This window comes from Pelecanus crispus, chromosome 7 (assembly GCF_030463565.1).
Source record: "Pelecanus crispus isolate bPelCri1 chromosome 7, bPelCri1.pri, whole genome shotgun sequence".
NCBI lineage: Eukaryota > Metazoa > Chordata > Aves > Pelecaniformes > Pelecanidae > Pelecanus > Pelecanus crispus.
In genome coordinates this window covers 36609595-36630505 of record NC_134649.1, presented here as the reverse complement: position 1 = coordinate 36630505, position 20911 = coordinate 36609595, and the positions used below count along the sequence as shown (strand labels likewise).

The 20911-nt window shown below is 35.8% G+C and overlaps 1 protein-coding gene across 1 annotated transcript in view; it reads left to right on the top strand.

The window, feature by feature from the left end:
• ERC2 (ELKS/RAB6-interacting/CAST family member 2) overlaps positions 1-20911 on the top strand; it is a 458173-nt gene that overhangs the window by 11162 nt on the left and 426100 nt on the right. The gene's annotated exons all lie outside the window — the stretch shown is intronic.

Sequence of the window (20911 nt, the reverse complement as noted above, 5' to 3'; positions counted from 1 at the left end):
GAGGACAATGTTATAATGGAGACTTAACATGTTGATCATGATTCAGTTTTCTTCTGAATTTTTGCGTGTCAGGGAGTTATGATTTGTTAATGTCATGCAGGGTCAGATTCTGACTTTACCTGTCATTTGCTCTGCTCAAGGTGTCTAGCATTCCTGACTATAGAACTGTGTATTTCCCTGGTGCCAGAGAGTCAGTTGTGAAGGCTGTCAGTTGCAAGATATGATTAGCTACTGGAATTTATTGCTAGAATATCTGTCAGTTGAGTTAGCAAAGAAACTAGCATTCAGGAACCCTTGGTATATTTTATAGAGGATAACTTTGGTTCAAATTGGATTGCCTGTAGCAGGAGCAAATAACTCTTTTGAATTTAGTAATTTTAGAATATTTGGCCTGTGGGATGGGGAAATTGTATTTACTTTTTGAATTTCCTTAAGCATCTGCCACGATATAGTTATTGCTCTTACTCTTCGTGTTTGAAGATGATACACAAAGTGAACAAAACGCATGTGAAAAGAAGGCAGTAGACTTCATGTGAAGTGCCCTTCAGACCCTGAAGGGAAAGGAATAAATGACGTTATTGCCAAAAGGAAAATCCTGAAGCGATCAATCTAAGTATTTCAGTGTTAGAGACTCAGAGAACACTGAGGTAATCTCTGTTCCAATTCCATCTATAATTGCATGAGAGTGTGAGGTCTCCACCACATCACATTTCTGTAGAAGAAAAGCAAAGGTCAGCAGAAACTAGAGAAAAAGCATAACACACATTGGGATGCAGCTTCAGGGGAGCAGCAAGCCCTGAAACAAGGTCTGCTTGTTGCGCAGACTCAAGTTTTCCATTTAATTGACTACAGTATTAATTGTACAGAGTACAATTTTCACTGTTTGAATTGAAAGAAAAACAACACAGAGGCAGGGAGTTGTGCTTTGCAAATTAAATACTTCCTATGTATTTTGTTTTAAATTATGTGTAAACGGATGTTGTATAGCTCTTTCAATTTGTAGGTAGAAAGTCTGAAAGAATAGTCGCGTTAGTGTGAACTTTTTCCTCTGTGTGATATTAACTCCAGATAGCTAATGGTTGCTAGTAGAATGCAATGTTCTTAACTAATTCAGCGAAGAAATGCCTAAATATCATGGTATTGTATTGTTGCTAGATACAGTAGAAGGTGGAGGTGAAATAGTGGGTTGCTATTTAAATCTTGCTATACCAAAGCATTAATAAAATGTTTCAATACAAACTTGAAAAACACCATTTGAAAAAAACACAGGTCTGTGCTAAAAGCCAGCTATTGAAGTATATATGTAATTATACACATACATATGTATACATAAATAATTATATATGTGTTGGGTTATTCAGAATGTTTTGCATTCAATAATCATATTAAATTCCTTCCCTGTGTCAAAAGTTTCTACTGTTCTGAGTGACAGAAACTAAGCTGTACCTCCTTGAATTTTGAGGGAAACCAGATTTCCCAATTGCCCTTTATTCTACAGCCAAAATTATATTTTTTCCCATGCCACTCCGAAAATGTACCTACTTGTCAGCACAGCTCTCTGGAATACGGAGTATATGTTACCTGTGTAAACCTTATGTAAAATAAAGGTTTGTACTGAGTTTGATGTTAACATAAATACATCTAGGTACATGTTATATTGTCGCATTTGTTTTTATATATATTGTAAAAAAACAAAACAACCCCCCAACCCCCTCCCCCCCACAAACAAAACAAAAAAACACCAAAAAAACCCCGAATGAATGCACAACCCTTTTATATTTCTGGAGCTGGTTAATACTGCCATGAAAATTACAATAGACTACTGGAATGATACTACAGTATTCTGGAAAACTGAAGTTCTTCCTACAAAATTCGTGTTCAGAATGACATTGTATTTTATGCCAGTACAATTTTTACTAGGAAGTTTCTGATACTTAAGAGATTTGGGATAATTTTTAATCATTAGTTAACAACTGCTTAGAAAGCCATCATCCTCTTGTGGATAAAATTTATTTATTTTCATTTTATATCATTATTATTTTAGTATGTTTATTGTTCTATTTATAACATATAAGTCATATTCTTATTTTGGTTGAAGAGTGGAAATGAATGAACTGCATAATTGCATAACTGTGTATGAATAATCTAGTACTTTCCTTACACTAGAGGGAAATTTTTGTCTTAACTCCACTAGGGAATCTGAAGGAAGGGAGGAGGGAACTATAGAGTAGAAAGCACAAAAGCTGCTTAAAGCAAAACCAGGCATTCTTCATCCTGTTCAGGCAGTTCATCCCCTGAAGAGGGAGAGCTGTCAGACTGAGAATGTGAACAATTAGACAAGAATACTCATGATAGGCTTTTCCACCTGAATACACTGCATTATCCTGACTTCAGGACTGCAAAATGAACAAGCAGTGCCAGTCTGGCAAAGTCCAAGAAAAATTATTTTTAAATAATATTTTAGAGAAGAGTTTGTTTTCTTAAATAAGTATATAGGTATAACCATAAAACATGAAATGAAGCCACCAGTAATAAAGATTCTATGTTAAATAGGTAGGACATTATCCTTTTCAGAACTCAGACTTTGTATAAAGCAGTGCTTCACTGTGTAGAGAAGTGGTGCCATCAATGGCTAAGCATAGAGTGGAACATCAGAGTGGAACATCAGAAAGATTTTGCGAATTTACAAGAAAAGAAAATTATCTTTAGGAATATATTTTTTCCATACTTGTTTCAACTAGAAAGTCTCTCTTTTTTTCATGTCACAGTGGTCTTGGAAGAAAGTTGTAACTGGATCCAGTTGGAAACTGCATTTGAAAACCTACGGTTCCAAAATCTTTCTAGGTGTTAATTTCTTAGATGTGTCCTGACTGCTCACATCTAGTCATGTGCTGGTGTAAAGCAGGTAGAGGGTTGAGTGGCCAAGAGTAGGAGATGAAGGTGGGATCTCAAATTCTGGCAGCAGCTCAGATTCTGCTGCTGAGCCTCTGTGCTACTGAGGTTTTGACTGCCTTTGGCACTTAAGAGTTTTCTTGAAAGAAAGCTTGAATATCTGCACTATATTGCAGTTTTTGTTTCATACATGCCTCAAGGTACAGAGAATAATCTTTAGACTACTTTAGATATTTTGTACTTGCACCATGAGAAAATGGTGAATACTGATATTCTTGCAACTGCAGTGTACACCACAATTTGTCATTGAATTACGTTCTCTTTGGCAGGTCAGTAGTGCATTTAAGCTCTGATGTTTTCTTTGGTGTTTGCCCTGAACACTTATTTTCAAATGTCCATAAATATTTTTTTATTCTGTCTTGATATGATCTGAAGGGTTGGGTTTTTTTCAGTTACTTGATTAAGATCAGTGTTTCCCTACTACCATGGGAATATTTGGGTGCTTTGTCTTTTTTTCTTTTTAATCCTAGCTTAATAGTGTCTACAACAAATTTAATTCTTTCAGCTTTGAAGGCTTATTTTTCTCATGCATTTTTTTTCTAGAACTAAGTAATCATCTGTTTTTAATAATTATCTTAACAGATGAGGAATTCTAAAATGTGTAGAAACAAACAGTTTCTAATGCAAAAAAAATCTAGTAAATGTATTTTGTTATGAAGTATGTATCCTCTTCCTCTCATTTTATTGCTTAATTCAGTTTTACCAGATTGTAGAAAATTCTGGAAAACACATAACAGGGTTTGCTGCTGTTCTTGTTTTTAATTTGTTTCGCAAAAGGCTACTGGGAGGATTATGTGTGATCAGGAAGTGTGAGTCAATTTGTATAAACTCCTTATTTATACCACTTATACATCTTACACATTCAGTATTATCCTGCCCTTTTCTGTTGTGCTGTTCAGTTGCGACTATACATTTTTATTGACTCCTAAATCTAAAGTCTGCAGTGTCTTGAGGAAGTAACTCTGCCCTCTAGAGCGTGGCTACTCACCTACTTTTCCCAGATTGACAAGCTCAAGCATTTAAATACCAAAAGAATAACTGTGTTTCCTCTTCATTGATGCTTTGAATAGCATGGTCATTAAAAGCAATTTTTCATTCTGTTTCACTGTGCAGGAGGAAAAATTGTACCAGGTGTCAGTCACATCTGAGAGGATAAAACACTTAGGTGTGAGGAGCCATGAAAAAGGCGAGGCTTCCAGTTCCCCAGCCATTTATCCTTCCCTTTCCCCATGTAACTATGCTCCATGAGTAAGTACATGGAGTGGAATGCTGTACTGCAGGATCAGTTTAACTGAAACAAGCAATCATTTGGGAATGTGGATGTGGACATAGTGGAGGACTTTGTAAATATTTCTAAGCCATTATAATGAGCATAACAACTGGTAAACTATTGTTCAAATTTAAATGTGGTACTTTTTTTCCCATTGGCAAGCTGTTGTCTAATCAAAATGGGTTTACACTGCCTTCTTTACAATTCAGGAAAGAGGAACATCCCTTTCCTGATAATCTGGAGCAAGTCCTCCTTCTGAGTTAGAGTGAATTTACCATCTCTAATAAATGAATATGAGAAAATAGATGTTATCTGTTCAAGTTGTTTAACTTGCTGCATACAGCATGAATTTTCAGATATACACAGGTTATTTCAATACTGAAAACAAGCTTTGTTTTCCTTTGGCAGGAAAAACTTAAAATCTGCAGGCTATAAGCTATAGATGGGGAAAAGAAAATTTTGATGCAAATTCTGGAAAAGCTAAACCAGTATTAATTAAAGCCAGTAAAAAAAGCGACACCCCCCCCCCCCAGTCCAAAAGACAATAAGTGGTATATAGAATAACTATGCCTTGAGATGTTCCTCTCTGTTTTGAATGCTAAAATGTGTAATTGTTTAACTAAGGCTCTAAAGAGTATGCAGCAGATGAATATTTCTATTACAAAATTATTCTGAAATTATGAAACTTTTGTGTTTTCTTGCTTCACATCTAAAGCCTAACAAAATCAGTAAAGAAGTAGTTTCCTTTTGAGATTAGGAAGTGGTTCTGTCTTTGCGCATGAATCTTGCATTTCCTACAGTTATTATAGAATAGGGAAGGTGGATATTCTCCTGTCACCTGCAGAGGCAAGCAGTGAACTTCAGAATAATACATTTGCAACTGTTACATGCCTAAAAGCTGTGCAGACCATACCATTAAAGAGAACTTCATAATTGAGGATAGTTAACTTAACTAATAGATTGTTTTATAAAGCCATTTTCTTTTGCTTTTCTGTTAAATTTTAGCCAGAAGTTGGTTGATTTTAGACCAATGTGTATCACAACTCTGCCACTCTGTAGGTAAAACACTGGGTAATTTACAACCTCAGGTTGTTTCAGAAAGGAGAGGATTTCCTGTAATATCAAATTTGGATGAAGCTTTAGTTCAAATAAGCTATTAATTTCTCTTGCATTTCAAGAAATTATACTGAAAAACTTACTGATACTTCCATGAACTCATGTAAAACAAATGAAAGAAGGTGGGAATTCAGGAGAACCCAGCAGTGGCTTTGGCAGTTTACATAGTAATGCTCAACAGTGCTATTAGCACTTACAGTAACATGCAAAGGTAGATAACTGTACATGCTGCTGCAGTTCACAATCCCATCTACCAAATTGCCAGGTAAGAATCTTAAGGAAAATACAGCAGTTTGTGATAAATGCTATAAAGATCAAGTATACACCCACACATTTGCAGTACACATTTGCAGCTGGATCGATGGGCCAAGGCCAACTGTGTGAGGTTTAACAAGGCCAAGTGCCGGGTCCTGCACTTGGGTCACAACAACCCCATGCAATGCTACAGGCTTGGGGAAGAGTGGCTGGAAAGCTGCCTGGCAGAAAAGGACCTGGGGGTGCTGGTTGACAGCTGGCTGAACATGAGCCAGCAGTGTGCCCAGGTGGCCAAGAAGGCCAACAGCATCCTCGCTTGTATCAGGAACAGTGTGGCCAGCAGGAGCAGGGAGGTGATTGTCCCCTTGTACTCGGCGCTGGTGAGGCCATGCCTGGAATACTGTGTCCAGTTTTGGGCCCCTCAATACAAGAAAGACATTGAGGTGCTGGAGCATGTCCAGACAAGGGCAACAAAGCTGGTGAAGGGTCTGGAGCACAGGCCTTATGAGGAGCAGCTGAGGGAACTGGGGTTGTTTAGCCTGGAGAAGAGGAGGCTGAGGGGAGACCTTATTGCTCTCTACAACTACCTGACAGGAGGTTGTAGTGAGGTGGCTGTTGGTCTCTTCTCCCAAGTAGTTAGCAATAGGACGAGAGGAAATGGGCTCAAGGTGTGTCAGGGGAGGTTTAGGTTGGATATTAGGAAAAATTTCTTCATGAAAGGGTAGTCAAGCATTGGAACAGGCTGCCCAGAGAGGTGGTGGAGTCACCATCCCTGGAAGCGTTCAAAAAACGTGTAGACATGGCACTTTGTGACATGGTTTAATGGGCATGGTGGCGTTGGGTTGATGATTGGAGTGATGATCTTAGAGGTCCTTTCCAATCTTAATGATTCCTAGTTTTACTTTCATTATAAATGATCCAGCCACCAAGACAGGAAATATGAAATTGCTACTCTACCCTTAACTGGTTTAGTGGTGGACTTGGTAATGTTAGGACTTGATGGACTTGATGATCTTAAAGGTCTTTTCCAACCTAAATGATTCTATGATTCTATGATACTTGTATTACTCTGCCTGTGCATAACTACATTGTTGAACTTTGCATTTCAAGTTGATAATTCTTGTACATGAAGCAATTCTTTCAATCTGCCTACATGTTATTGAGATGATGTAGTTTTTTCTTTTAATATCTTTCCATTGTCTACCATTTTTTTGTGGTTTCTTTTGTTTCAGCAGTCTACTCTTTTGAGTTGTATAGTATCCAAGCAATGAGTTAAGTGATTCTGAACACAGTCTTACAGGTTTATGTAGTGCTATTCTATTTTAGTTTACATTTTCCTTTAAGCTGGGCAAAACCTGAATGATGCAGCAAACTAAAAGGCCTTAGTAGTGTTTCCTATTGAAAGTGGAGTGTTTCAGTTCTTTGTACAGAAATCTTTAAAATAATTTAGCTGTGCTGTACTAAGTATTTAAGAAACAAATGTTTTAGATGATGTCTGTATTTCTGAGAATTGTGTCTTAATTCCAGAAACAAAAAACCCTGTACAGCAGCTAAAGAAGTTCATGCTGTGTTGTATATGGGCAGCTGGAAATATTCACTGAATAAACATGCTCTTTTTTGTTTTTAGCCGGTTGGATCTAGTGTAAATCATGAAGTTCAGAAACTCTAATGTCAAAGGTTTCATAGCTTCTAAGCATGAGTTTCATTCCTGCATTGCTTTTGGATATGGATCTCTGTCATCAAATCACTTAATTTGCCTTCATCAATCACAGAAAAGTATTTTTATACTTTAGTGGCTGAGGCTTTGGTTTTTTTCTAGTGTGAAATACCACATGAGCTCAGAGTATGATTCCTACTATTTTAGTGGCATGGATTCCTGCTGTGCAGTAAGGGATATCATGATTAAAGGTCAGCAAAACTGAACCCAAATCTGACCTTTAAGATTACTATAAATTTTACTAAATAAATATTTCCATTAATCTTTTACTAATATTATCCTGTAGTTAAAAGTTCAGAATTTAACTCTTTTTTTTTTTTTTTGATTGCCAAATTGATTACCAAAATGTAAACCAGGAGGTTTCATATCAGTAGAACACAAGAACAGTGATTGTGCCTAAAGGAATACAAGAAATACTTTTTTTGGTGTATTGGGTTCCTTACTCTTAATTTCATTTCCATTTTTTTCAGTTGTAGCTGATGATCTGGAATAATTATGTAGAGTAATTCAGTGCCTTCACAGTGGAAATGTGAAAAGATGCACTTTCAGGCCCCCCTTCTACAGCATCTGTCAGTTCTAGTTCCTAACTCTGTGCACTTGGTAGTGAACCCGATCCATTTTAAATTATTATTTTTTTTTTTAAATGATCTTTAATGGCAATTCTGAACCAGTAATAAAATTGGCAAGGTGGTGGCCACTGATGCTGTCTGGTAGGGGAAAAATTGAGATTGAGACAAACAGCCCAAACATTTCTCTCAGGGAGTGGCCTGCACAGGGGGGAAAAGATTCTGTTGAGGAATCACACTAATCAGAATCACAGGATTAGTTTTGAATAGGTAAGGAAGTCTGGCTATTATGTAAATATCTGTACTTCATAGATAATATGCCCTATTTGGCATCAGAGCTATAGTCTATTAATTTCAACCTAGATGTCATTTGACCTTCTTTTAGTCTTCTGGCTAGACTACAGACTTATTGATGGATACTGTGCTTGATAAGCCATGTCTGCTACTTTTCCAAGTTATTGTTTAAATCTAATTAACCAGGTTGACTTAGAACAGTTGTAGGTTTGCTCTGAGTTGTGGGCTGCCCTTTCACTCTGTGCAAGGAGCACAGAATGGAAGAATAGGTTAATTCTGCTGCAACCTCAAAAGCTTATTTAAATTTTAGATAATTTTTAATTTGAATTAAAAAAAAAAAGTCTTAATGTTGAATGAGTAGATTGTTCTCCCTTCAGAACTTTGGGCCAATAAGTTTCTCTTAACTGAGGATGAGAAGCCAAGACCTGAAAGGGAAATTGCTGTAAAAAGTTAAACTAAACTACCTTGCAAAAATGTAATGCAACAGAACGATATTTATTAAAATGTCTATTAACAGAAGCACTAAGAAAATTTGCATTTAAGGGTGCATAATGCATAGCTAGTAAAGTAATGAACAGATGGAAAATGCAATATTCATCACTAATTTGATTTTTAATGACTGATCATTATCAGACCTGCCTTTTCATAGAATAGCTAAAGAAGCTATTAAAAAAAGTATTTAACACTCTTAAAATACATATTACTGTTTAGGCTGCTCTTCAAACAAGCAGTTCCAAGCTGTCCTTACTGTTTAGTTATATCAAAAGGCATGCATTTTGGGAATTGTTTCATTCTCTTTGATTATGTGCTCTTAGGAGACCATTTTAGTGCACTATTTTAGTTTAGCATTGCCTATGTTAAAAACCAGAGTTTATTTATGCTTTTATTTACTTAAGCCTCCAAATGTTCAATAGCACAGATACAGTGTACTCTAAATTCCTTGATAACTATTAATAGTTGATCTGTAGTTGCATTCTGGTACATGTTATAACCTGAGCCCCATTCAAGTTATGCTGGCTTTCTTCTGACTTACACCTTGTACCTGATTGTTACACGGATCAAGAATAAAATACTTAAAAGTAATACTGACACCCCCCCCGCCCTGCCTGGAGCTTACCTCATACTTGTTTTTAAACAACTTAAAAGATATGGACAAGGTTCTCTATCTTTTAAATGAAATATTATCTGAAAAATATAAATACAGGTTATCTGCAGGATATGTGATAGAAGGCAAAATTTACAAAGGAATTTAGGTTAGCACAATAATTCATAGCTCTGCTCTAATTTTTAGGCACACTTTTCTATGTATTTTTCTATGTATTTTTTCTTTATTCTTGTGTGTAGAATCCATAATCAATAGCTGTTAAGGGGCCAGGAATTCCCTTCCTATTGTCAGCAGAATACCTCTGCAATAGATTAGTCATAGTTCCTTTTATTATGTTCTTTCTGGTCCTATGAAATTTGCATTCTTGGTTGCACAGTGGCAAAGCTTTACAGTGTTTCCTCTAATGACTTTTAGATATCTCCCATTTCCCTTTAGCAGCTTTATTAATGAATAACCCAATAAAATAATTGGCATTTTTTCCTAATATCTTAATGGAATTGTGTCTTTACCAGCAACATAAAAAGTATACCTGCTCTCTCAATAATTAGTATGGAATATCCTATTACACTGTATAATCTCTGACAGATACAGGTCAGGTTTGCCTGGGTAGTAGGAGGAATTTTTAACCATATGGCTATGATTATAGACTGTGACAAAGAATGTCTTGCACTATTTTCCTCTTCCCATATGTGCATGATAGGGCCCTTAGGATCACAGTGCTCAAAGCTAACAAAAATTTGAAGGGAGAGAGGACCCTCTGCCCATTTCTGTTTTAGGATTAAGAGCTGCAGTATGCCTTTTATCACAAATGTTTTCTTATGAGCTTTTGTAGCTCAGCAGTGCCCAGTTACAAAATATGCACAATTCCTCTCTTTCCAATCAGGTTCAAGACCCAGCTATTGCAAGCCTATGTGTATCTAGTTTTCATGGTTGCAGGGAAGTTGTTGTCTAGGATTCTGACCAGTATATTTAGGAAGCAGTGCCAACACATGAATGGATATAATTTAACATGATATATCAACTTATGGCCACTTATTCCTGATGGAAATTCATGAAGCAAGTAAAATTGGAAACCTTTCCCATAAATGAACTACTGTTACCCTTTATGGCTTTCTCTTTAGACACTGAAATGTTAACAGTTCAAAAATGGTGGCAAGAACAGACCATCTCTTGAAATTTTCAATATGCTGATAGGAAAGGAATATTCTACTTCAATTTTTTCAGTCTTAATCAGATAAAGGCTATTTTTGTTTGACCAACTTTTTAGTTATGCCTGAGCATAACTAGCTTTCTGCTTGATAATAGAATTCCATCAATATCAATAAATAAATACACAAAAGGTCTGGAATAGCTGCTGGTTTAGCATATTGGATGCGTTTTCACATCCCTTACAGCATATCTGTTCCTCTTCATGGTGAGCCGCTGTTTTGTAACCTGAAACATGAATATGTTAATGAAGTATGAGTGATATATCATTATTTACAATGAAATGGACCAAAGTAATAAGATATGTCTTTTAACACTTCTCCGAATATGGAAGCACTTTTCAGATGTCTGTTCATCGAAATCCAGTTTTACAGTGGCTATTTTGACTCTTAGGTATGTATAATGCTCTTTGCCTCCATTAGATGGTTGGCAGCCTTTGGCAATTCCAGGATCCTTCTTTGCAAGACTAAAAATATCTTGTCACACAAAAGTAGTTTGAAGACTGACTACTGCTTCCTTTATTGGTGAAACTAGCAATCTGGGTGGTTTGGGGTTTTTTGTTTGCCTCCCCCACCCCGTCTTGCGTAACATACCTCTTTTAGTCTCTAAATTCTCTATGAGATGGAAGATCTTGTTTTGTTGAAACTTGAAGGATCTTCAGATTTTGTGTAAGAGTGCTAAATAGTGATTTGTGCTTGGGTGGCTGCTGTATCAAACAGCTGCAGAAAGTGAAGATGGGAGTCTTACATTTTTGTAAGAAAATACAGATCTATTCTCTCTGGAACTGAGCAAGTATACAAAGCAGCATCCACATCATGAAATGTGCAGTTCTAAAATCATCTTCCCTAAGAGACACCAGTGAACAATTTGGGACAGTAATGACACTGAATATGTAGTCAGGCCTGTGACATATTCTAAGGGAGCTTGTAAAAGGAACAGTTTGTCTGCAATTAAACTTGTCAGTAACCACATCATCTGTGCAAGTTATGCACGGATTGAAATATGGAAACATGTTTAAATCTACATTAAATCTGATGTAATAGAAAATATCTGAACTACATATAATCTGAAATAATTCCTAAAAAGTATATCTTGAGGTTAGGAAATAACTTCATCCAAAGTTACCCTGTTTCTTCTTTCCAGGTTTACATTTAGAAGTAACTGGAGTATGTTAAAGATGACCCCATCTGTGGTTTAGAAAAAAAGAAGTTACAGATAAGTACTCTTTATAAAGACAAATCAAATTTCTACTCACAACCCTGTAACTGTAGTTTTATTCTTTTTAAAAACAAGAATTTAAAGGATTTTACTCAATTTTCTCCATTTTAAAATTTGCATGATTTTTCTGACAAAACTTTGAATTAATGAACTAAAGCAAAATCTATAGACTTAAAAATGATAACACTTCAGTATTTTCTGGCTGTTAGTTTAACAGAGAAAACAGAAAAGGAATCAAAACCATTTCTTTGTTAGTACAACTTTCTACCTGTGCATACAGGTATAGAGTTTTATACACAGAAACAATAAACTAACAGCAAACTTAAAACAACATGAGAAAAAGAAATTGTCTATATTTGTATAGAGTACATTCATCAATAGCATAACTTGAAAACATAAAACTGTTTCTAAAGCCCAACTGAAATGTTGTTTATTAACACCCCCCCCACCCCCCCCCCCCAAAAAAAACCAACCAAACCCAAGACCACCAAAAAGTTATGGGGAGAGTAAATTTTATTCCCCAGTGCTGAAATAGAGGAATTTATTGGCCTACCTCATGTCAGAGGCTGAAATAGTAAAACATTCAAACAAGCCATATTTTTTAAAAAAAATCTACAGTTAGCGTTTTGTCAGTGGAGCAGTGGGATCATAAGGCATTTGAAGGGAGCAAAAATGTAGCTGGCATACAGAAGTAGCCAGAACTACTTCTTCAGGATTTGGTACAAACTCAGACGTTTTCCTTAGCTCTTAGTTGTTTTCTTTAGTAATTTCTTTCTTGTATTATCAGACTTTGCCAAAAGACAGATTTGTTAAACCAGTGAAGTAGTCAGATTCCTGAAGAGATTAACTCAAATTGTTAAAATCATGCTGTTAATGACTTCTCAGTGTTGTGGATTAGGTGGGAAGCACTGCAGTTTGTTAAAGAAAATGCTGGTTACAAGTAAATGTAGCACCACGTCTGACCTTAGTACTAGTGCAGGGAAAGCTGGTGGGGGCACGCACTGATGAAAAGAAACTTGATCCTAAATGCCTAGTTTGTACTTTCAGAGAGATGCCAAGAAAGAATAATTATCTTGATTAATGCCAGCCTCAGGTGTACTGGTGACACAAGCAAACCCTAGGCTCACCTGAGGGGAATATTAATTAGCACTAGCATACCTACTGTTCTGTCTTAAGTACTTAAATTGCTTTAGCCCAGATGAGAACAGTGATTTCATAAAACTGAATTTCATGACTGTATTAGAAAAATGGTTGTGAATATGAACATAAATTAAGGCCTACAGTAGTTTCTTCTGTAACATGAAATAGGGAATGTTTCTGCAAATTTAGCTTTATGTCCCGCATGTAATCTAACTTTCTTTTTACAAGATATTAATGCAGTTTGATTTATTTTTTTAAAAATAACTACTTCCAACATATTAGAGTGTTCATTCATACACTTCATTAGGTGGAGAAAGAGGTGTGTATTTGGGTCAAACCCCGTGGTCCCAACTAGTTTCTACTGGGTGAGGTCATGTCTACCACCAAGAAATTTTATCACCCAAACTTGTGTTGCCTTTCAGCTGCCACCTTTGCTGTGCTGCTGAAGCACATGCGTGCTTGGCTGCTTTTGCTGCTGCCTCTCCTCATGGAGAGATGCTGCATTGGCCAAGGCTCTGTGCGTGGTGGGTAAGAGCCCGGAGCTTACAGCTGCTGATGTTGCTGTAGTACTGGAGCGTGTCCAGGCTGACATTTTGCCAGCAGCTGAATATCAGCTGAGGGTTTGTGTCATTTGTGAAGGTGGTTTCAGTGGAAGGACTGGATTTTGCCTGCCTCATTTTGAGATGCTCTGGATATTGGGGAGGCATGGCAAAAAGGAGGCAATATCTTACCGCAAAAATTGGCAGCATATGACCCATGTGAAATAAAAAAAAAAATTAAGTGATCATTTTGAACAGTTACCTTACTTTGAAAATGTTTATTACATGATTATAGAAATATTTCCTTTTAAAAATTCGATTAAGCAATGAAATTGTTTCATTAGGAATACTATGCTATATTTTAGATGCATGCCTACAACTGAATTTATTATGCCCTGAGACTATTTATATCATTATTACTGGTCACTGAAGTTAGTGACATTAAATGCATATATGGTTGAAAAAACCCATGTCTGTCATTACTGAATGAATATATGTTGAGACATGAGGGCTGTGGCTTAAAAATATTAATGAAACCATAAATATATTCTAATAACAATGGGAGTGAGTGAAAAAATTGTGAACATGATTTGTTTGGTAATTTCTAAATATCTTTTGTAACTGCTGCTCGTACCTTGATAAAGGAAAAAAACAAATCTAAGAGCAGACAGTAGTGTAACTTCTGAGTACCTCGGGAATGTGAATTTAGCCTTGATACTAAATACGGTAAGAAAGCAAGAGTGTATGAAGGCCCTGGCTTTTCATTCCTTGAACTGGAGTGAATGGTACTCATACAATGCCATTGCTGACATAAGCAATGTGTTTTGATGTATCTTTTCTTGAGATAGAGAAGAATGTTCATTTTAAAATTAGTTTGTGCAAGCTTGTACTTAATGCTTTGAATGAAGGGAGATTGTGGGAAATGCCTAGGGAAATTGGGAGCAGATCTCACTAACTTTAGCTATTGGATTTGTGCTGTGAAACTCTCCTAAGGTCTTGCAAAATCCCATCCAAAAGTAAAACATAAGTTTGGAAAAAGTGGTGCAATACATACTCTATAGCACTTAACCTTTCCCAGTCATGAAAATGTAGCAGTGTAGTAACCAGGAGGAAGAAAGTTGCTAATTGATTGCATGTTATATATTAGTAGTGCCTTGTTCACTTGCTGTTAAAATAATACTGTGAAAGTATGACCCAACTTTGCTTTTATCAATAAAAATTAAAACCGTATGGAAAATTATCTGTGCAGGACCCAAACATTTATTGGAGTTTTTGTTCATAGATCTCTCTTTAAAAGCTTTTCTACTGGTATCCTTTCTATTGGTATTCCGAATCATCCTATAGAAGCAATTTTGCAGGACATTGTCTTTTCTGTTTAAAGATATATAAACACATACTCTTTCTTTATAGATAAAGGACTTTCCATACAGCAAGGAAGCATATTGATATTTTTATGTTTTAATATATGGGAAACTGCTTTGATATTTCAGTTTAGTGTAGTGCCAATGGCATATCTCAAAAGCTTGTTATTGTCAACAGTCTAATTCATAAAACAGTCAACTGAAAATCATATGTTTTAGTTCTATCAAAATATGAAGGATGATATATGATATCACATCAGTGTTATATCAATTTAGACATTCATTGATTCAAAAACCCTTTTCCTCCTGTAAATAATACTGTATTCTCTCAAGAGGTACTTAAAACCCCTCTCCTGATGAGAATATTTTTTCTTTTTTTTAATGTACCTGTGTGTTAACTTTTTATTAACATGCAGTTATTTTGGTGGTTATGCAGCAAGAACAGGGAAGAAACAGTGCCTCAGAAGTTAGAAATGGAGTTGTTTATTAATTTACGACACTTACAGCATGCTGCAAAATAAGTTTAATAATATATTGGCCCAAGAGGAAACTATTCAGACTCTGTAATGGTGAAGTGGCCAGGTAGTTAAATGCTTCTTTAGCTTCAACTTCATAGACTGTGATCTAATTCATAGATTCATCTTTTTTGGTGACAAAATTGAAATTGAACATTTTCAACTTCCAGTGACAATTTTCAATGTGCCAAATCTAACTTCAGTCCTTCGCTTTCCAGCAAAACTACCATCTACTTCATAAAGAAATGGAAGGGTTGAAGTCTTGCAATTAAAATTGGCATTGCAACAATAGTACTGTATTATTTTTATTGAATGTTTATTTAACAAAGTGGTAGTCGGATTTGCCAATCAGTGCCCCATTGTGTAACGTGATATAAAGCCCACAGGAAAAAACAGCTGCTAAGAAGTATTCAGATTTTCTTGGACAGATTAGAGAAAAATTATTTTTGGCAAATTCAGATTTTTTGGTTACATTTATTGCCGCATTTTTGATGCGATGACAACATCATCAACTTCCAGTATCAGATTCACAAAAGACTGTTACTAGTTGGTTTCTCTCTATATCTTCTCTTTTGCCTAGGCTGTTCTGTATGTATGCAGGTGTAAAAAATTGGATCCCTCCATTATGTTTGTGCTCAGACTTGTTATCTTCTACCTTGACTACTTGCATATTCACTGCTCTGTCTCAGCTCCCGTCTTGCTTCCCCAAGTTGTGTCTTTTTATGCTTCTTTCTAGGTCAAACTCTTTCCCATGCCTGCCATATTATTTCCCCTAGGCTTATTATTTCTCAGTGAGCTCTTTTAGTATGCCTTTCTGTATATCCTTTTAGTGTTGCTTGTATCTGTAAGTCCACCCTATAGGTATTATCTCTTCTTACTATCTATCTATTTTTCCACCTCATGTGCCTTTTGCCAGCTAATGACATTTTTCCGGTTTCAGTTCCTTGCCATTCTTTTCTCAGTGCTTTCTTCCAGTTTTCTTATGCTTTGTGCCTCACAGAAGTTTTAGCATGGTTTTTGTGCCTGAGGTTGCCTATACAGTTGGAGAATATGTCTTTGTACAGATCTGAACAAGTATTAGGGTTTGCTTAAATGACTTGTAATTATTGTTTCTATTGGTGTCATCTTCTTTCTATTGCCATCACTTTCCCTGTGACTTATAGTGGAGTGTTTGCAAAAACAAGCTTCTGGAAGTGAAGGGGTATAGAGTATTTGATAATATGACTGAATATTTTACTATACATTTTACTATACATGACGAGGGAGGGAGGAATATCATGTTCTTGGAATGATGGTACAGGTAGGCTGAGTTTCATATGCAGCTTAAAAATAATTATTATGAGCTAACAGAATTGTGTTACCGAACATTGAGAGAAGTTGTATGACAGGGGAAAGGGAAAATATGAAACAGATGTACCATGTTACTATGTGTTTGTTTTCTGTAATAAAACCATGGGGCACACAAGAATAAATGTAATATTCATAAGAAAAGTAAATTTTATTTACTATCTTTATGCTTAGGCATAGTGTTTACTGTATTATAATCACTGATGATCTCCCCCCCACCTTTTTTCTGTGTGCTTTTTAGCAGTTGGGAAGGGCCTAGAATGGGCCTCAGAGCCCTGAAGAACTGTAATATTTACTACCCTAGCAAGAATGGATATGCTTCTAGGTGCAGAATTTGTGGCCAAATATACATGTATCTCAGACTATGTAGGTGTTGCTGGGGAAATAATGGGTTTTAGAAGACCTGTATGTCTATTACGCACTGGAAAGTGGATACATTTGCTAAGATTTCCCTGTTGTTTCTGGCAGTCTCCAATTATTTTGCCATAGCATAGGGTAGATAATGGGTATGAATGTTACCCTTCAGTTTTACGTGTGGGAATTACCTGAATTATAGAGTATATTTATTTTAAAAATATTTTCTTAACTCCTACCTGGAATTTAAAAAAAATAAATTGTTTTAGTACTTCATGCAAACTGACCCACTAGTGAGGAATAACATGTATTTTTTTTCTTTGAAGGGCATGATGATACTTTGTTGAACTGTGGATTTAAGAGTGGTTTTATAAGTTTCTCCGTTTTCTCTATCCAAATAATACAACAGTTTCACTGATTCACAGTGTATACATGAAGCTCAGCTGTATGATGTATTTAATTAAAGCTCACTTGGTTTTACTTTGCTTGGAGCTTTGGGGATTGAAAGTCTCAGGTTTGTAAAGGAGATAATGAATTATATGTAAGGATCTGATCCCCTTCTCTCTTGTTTTCCTTTGTGGTGTCATTCTATAGGCTTCTGTGAAGCTACTCCAGATTTGCAGAATAATGAGTAGGAGAAGACTTAGGCTCCTGTATCATCTTTTTTTTTTTTTTTTTTTAACCTGTGAATGTCCCCATTTCAGTTGGTTTTGATGGGATTGTAGTTGTAAATTAATCCTGTTTAATTATTCAGTTATCTGCTAGAACAAACTTTGAATTAACAAGGCAGACCACCCAAAACTTTCACGTTTAGGCAGAAATAATTAACTTCTGTTTCACATCGCTTTTTACTTTAAAAAGGGTTGATGAACAAATTGAAAGATAGGAAACTTGTTCTTCTGTCTTGATTTTTAACTGCAATTACTGCTTTAAATCTTGCATTAAATATCTTTTGATCATTACAGCACAATTAAATTTCTATAACGACTTGGTTATAGAAACTGAAACTTGGCAGAATAACTTAGATGTTTTTCTAGCACTGAGGCAAGTACATACTTTTAAAAACCATATTCAGACAAGCCAATACAGATTGTTAGGAAATAAACCAGCATTTTCAGTTTTGCTGCGAGTCAAAACTCACAATTCAAGTCAAAACCTTAAGTCATTTGGAAAGTCATTTGGAGTAGGAAATCAAGGGCTACATATCCTTTTGGTTTTCCTCAGGGAAAATGGAAAGAAAAAACCCCTCAACATCTGGATTCTTGCAAACAAGAAGTGATAATTTTTTTTTTTTTTTTCCAAAAAGAGATGTGGTGATGGCTGATCACCCTCCTCATCTATTGATTCCATGGAAATCCTTCTTTATACTTATATGGATTTTTGATTCTGGTATGTAAAAATACTGGGATATCAGCAATAGGATTGTGCTATATGTTCATAGCATGTGAATACTGTAGATTGAGACTGAAGCTAGTCTCAGTTATGCTATTGGGGTACCTGGGCTAGACAGTCATAGGCAACTAGGTCTGGTTACTGTTCCCATCACTGCTTTATAAGATGGCTTCTGCAAAGGATGTTTGCGATAGCTCCTTTTTAGCTAATTTTCTAGTTGCTGTAGAAATGTTGATTTGCATTAAAATGAAGGCTCTATGGATTTCTATGGAAATTGCTAGGGTCTCTGAGTGTTGTCTGAAAATTAAAATAACAGTCTTCTGTGAAACCTTGAGGACACTTTCCACCTGGGAAAGAAAGGAAAGGTCCACAATTTTCTCTCTACAGTACTACAGCTTCTGGAAAGCTCCACAGAAAAGAGAGTTTAGCCTTCTGTGTTTTAGAAATTACATATGTATTGGAATAGCAGATTAGAAACATGTTAAGTAGTGTCATCATAATAATACTATTTTTTGTTCTGTCTTAATTTTATGCTCTGTGTCACAGTAATTTGTTAAACACCCACATAACTCCTTTATGTACGAGTAAAATAACTTGTTCATATGTGCCTCCCAGTTTCGTATATGCAAGAGATTACATTTCTGTAATTTTTATTGAAATAATATTAGAACAGCTTCACTTATTTAATGCTCATGTTATAATTGCACGTGAATATTCCAGTGTGCAAAGTGATCTTGAAGTTCATTCAATGTTTATTTTGATAGCAAAGAGAACTTCACTCTGAAATAAAATAAAATTTAAAAAAAGTAAAAATAATCTTTGCAACATATTACAAAGTATGTGTTAATATGGGATAGTAGGATCAATACCACTATAACTTTAAGAATTTCTTATATAGATAGGTTAAATTCAGTGGCTAGACTATTTGCTGATGTAAGTTTATTCTACAAAATGTAATCAAGTTTTCACTGCTTGTAGTAAAAAATAAGGAGTAGCTGAATACAGTCAAGATGATTCAAAGCAGGAAGAGGAAATTAAATTTTTCGCTAAGTATGAGCAAACCTTGCTTTGAGATTTTATGAACCCTGTGATTATTATTTTTGGGGTGTTTTATTTTCGTGAATGAATTCAGATTGGCAGGACTGTGCATTTAGTCAGAACAAAGAGACTGATCTGTTATCTGTTGATGGTCCTCTGTAGCTACTTTATGTTGTACTGTAGAAGCAACAGAAATTACTTCACAGGCTTTTTTGAGGTCATGGAATTCAGTTAAAGAATTTCCCAACCTTTTTTCTAGTTATATGGAATCTTATTTTTGAATAAGGGCAAAAAGCCTTATTCAAATTGGCAAAACTTAATACCTGTCAGTGACATATATTCTTTGTGTTTTTATCACTACAGTTTATTTCTGTAAAACTTCCAATTTCCTGCCAAAAGCAATGACATTAGAGTAAAATTCAACTTTGAATTTTTGAATGTAGGAAGTTTGAATGGTAGTCTCACCGTAGGTGTTCTGCAATACCTCCAGGTCAGAGGTAATTTTTACAAAAAGTGAGCAAAAGGGAGTCCATCTTTTCTGTTAAGAGCATTTACTGAAAGTGGAGTCAAAGCTTCTGTATTGAATAGACTAAAATATCAGCCTTTGACACATACATTTTGATGGGTAAAAATGAGGCCATTATAGCAACCCCCTTAAGAGCTGCAAGAGGTCCTTCATTTGTTGTCTAAGGAGATCTGAATTTTGATGTGCTTAAAAGATTTTTATTATGTGTACTTTATACACACACATATGTTCTGGTGTCTAGCTGCTGTGTTGATTGGCACAGGAAAATAAATTGAAAAGAAAAAAAATGGTTTTGTATTACTGTTGGGTTTTTTCTTTTGCATGATTTCATTTCCTATATTGCTTCTGGTCCACTGTTTAAGATCAGCTGAGATTTCTGTTCTGAACCTTGCTTTTTATTGGGTTCCTGTGCTTTTGATCTGCATTGTGAGACCTAGTGGCTATTGTAGTCAAATATAAAGCTTGTGATGGCTTCTCTTGCCTACTAGTTCCTATTATTACCTAACAATGAGTTGAGAGCCTATGGTTTTGCAATTTCATCAAAGGTTACTGGTATTCCAGTTATTTAAACTGTTAATTTCTAGGTGAGCAGCTGAGACCGGTGGTCTCCGCTAGTCCTCCTCACTTGTCCACTGGTTGAACTTTGGGCCCCCTTTGTTCATATATGGTCACTGAATTAGCTCATCAGGCCTTTGGCCTTGGAATGTTACGAAACCAGTTCCTTGAGTGCTCATCTTGGCATAGGTGTCCTAAGTCTATGTTATCAGGGCTTTAGTAAGCCTAACGAGCTTAAGATCGGTTTTAATTGTCACATTCTTTGAAATTTCTGTCCTATTTATCTACTCTGCTTCCGCAAATAACTAAAACTATCTGAGTCAGGCATTGTCAGAGGTGTTTAGCCCTTCCACATGTATGAATTTTTCGTTGTTGTTACCATACTGCTGTAGTCTTTAATAGGAAGTGTGTGAAAAGACTTTAGTTGGTATTTTGGAGAAGTAGG